General features: G+C 44.6%; 1 pseudogene; it reads right to left on the minus strand.

Moving 5' to 3' along the window:
- Positions 1-996: 996 nt before the first annotated feature.
- On the minus strand, positions 997-1,653 carry LOC125759604 (uncharacterized; annotated as a pseudogene).
- Positions 1,654-2,408: the final 755 nt, after the last annotated feature.

Genomic DNA, 2,408 nt, shown 5'->3' on the forward strand with positions numbered 1-2,408 from the left:
AATGGATGAGAATGCATTTGTAGCACGGTAAGTTTGTTGCCGTTGTTTTAAACACCATCTAAGTGATGTTGTGAGTTGTAATTGATACCTGCCGAGTGTGGATGTTTACGTGGTGCTTGTACTGCCTTAACTCAGAATATATTTTGTTTGTGTTGTCAACTCTTGGCTCTAAATCTTGCTTTGGACCACAACCGGCATTAGTTGGCGCACTAAAAGGACCTACATTTAAATTATGTGTGCTTTCGTGGTACGTTTCGATGGGCCGATAAGTCAGCCTTTGGAACTTTCCCGGCGACTGCCTGTCCATTAACGGGATCAGTGACTGAGTGACACCTTTCATTTCAGTTGAATCAAACGGGCAGCATTCATGGAGAGTATTGAGGCCCACTCTATAAAACATTGGTACTCCAGGGCAAACTGTTCACATATGTGGGGTAATCGGCAGTTCTAATAACGACTTCAATATTCAACCTGTAATGTGCAAGTATAAAGCGCCTTATCTACGGCCTGATTGGAGTAAGTGTCGGGCGTACAAACGCGGCTGTCGAAGCGCTTCTCCGTGAACAGCTCGACCGTTGTGGTGGCGCCAGAGCGGGCGCAAGGAGAACTAGGCCCCGGACACCGTTTCGGCGCCACGCAGCAGGCCGCACCTGTTTTACAGTGAAAGCTGTTATGAGATCATTTCAACGGCCGTTTTTGGTGGCGTAGTTGTCCGCCGCCGCCGCCGCCGCCGGTGTCCGTAACCACTATCGCTCGAAATAAGAAAAAACAAAACGAAATAAGAAAAAAAATTCCAGGATGGAACGGGGTTCGAACCTGGGCCCTCTGCGTGGGAGCCCAGTGTTGTACCTCTGAGCCATGCCGGTGCTTTTTTTTTTCTTTAATTCATGGAAAGATGACCCGTTATAGCTGTGAACCACACACTATATACTTCGTCACATTAGGATTACCTTAACAAGCAGAACACCCACATTGTTGCCTACAGTAAGAGGCTGTTCAAAAGTCAGGCAAACACACACAAGCGTCCAGAAGTGCAAGCCACTCCGGAACAGGCTCAAAAGTCTCAACAACACTGCGCACTTGAGCAGCTTCTTCTCGGAAGACAGACCTCGTCGGTCGTGGTGGCTCGGCGTGCCTGTCGATCATGCGACTTTTCCATAGCGCATAAAGTCCTAATAACATAAATAAATCATACGGTGTATTATTGGTGGGGCTCTTTTTGAAAGGGAGGAACCGAATACCATGAGCTGTGATTGGAAGGTCTTTTCTGATTGTTCTCTTTAGAATGTCCCAGAAATAATATGCGTCACGACAATGGATAAAACAATGCTCTATCGTCTCAGTTTAGTTACAGAGTCGACAATTTACAGTCCAGGGCACATATATTGCTTTCTCATTGAGCCATTTCCTCACTGGTAGAGTGGATGTGTGCACTTTAAAGAAAAACGTTTTCGCTGCTGGCGATAGGCACATTCTACGTACACGGAATAATACATCATGGCCAGGCGAAAGCAGATATGGCAGTCGGTATACAGGTTCTGGGAAAAGGTTATTCACAAGTGCAGCTGTTAGCGTTGTTCTGTCTATATTATATAAATACTCTAATGCAAATCTGGTTTTCAAAAAGTTGACAGTATCAACAATTTCTTTTAAGAATCCAGACAACTGCGATTCCTTGGCAACATTTGTCATGACATAAAGAAAAGGAAGATGGTAACTCAGACAGTTTCGAAGAATTGCCAAAAGAAATGGGTGACAGACGTCTTTAAGAAAAAAAATCGCAACACCAACTGTCGCACAAACAAATGCACCAGACTGAGGCCGCCCTTCTCAAGTGGAAGAAAAAGGTTGTCTCTTCTCATGGGTTCCCATGAAGAGCCCCAAATAAAACAAGCAAATATCCTGTGAAATGCTTGAATGTGCACACGAGAGCAGTGCAATACCTGCAAAACATAGACAAGCTTTGATGCAAGAAATATATTGCACGCTTTAGCTCTTGAAAAAATGGAAAGGCCTCGTCCGTGCCATGTTGACACCTTTCGACGGATATTAGTTATCGCGGACGTCCAATGTGGGCCGCTGTTACTATAGTTATCAAGAGGCACACCAAGATACCGCATAGCATTCGCATTCCAATGGATATTTGAGAACACTGAGGGAGTTTGAGCCCACATTCCCAGCCAGAATCCTCTGCTTTTATCAAAATTTATACTGGCTCCAGCGATTTCACAGAAGCGTAAAGTAGTGTTTACTGCTTCTTGAACACTAGGTTTATCGATGCAAAAGAAGGCGATGTCGTCGGCATAAGCTAGAACTTTAATTTCCTCAGCCTCATATCGGTATCCTCTAATGCTAGAATTTAGAAGCACACTTAAACATAGTGGTTCCAGGTATATTGCAAAGAGCAA

The sequence above is a fragment of the Rhipicephalus sanguineus genome, chromosome 8 (genome assembly GCF_013339695.2).
Source record: "Rhipicephalus sanguineus isolate Rsan-2018 chromosome 8, BIME_Rsan_1.4, whole genome shotgun sequence".
Lineage (NCBI taxonomy): Eukaryota > Metazoa > Arthropoda > Arachnida > Ixodida > Ixodidae > Rhipicephalus > Rhipicephalus sanguineus.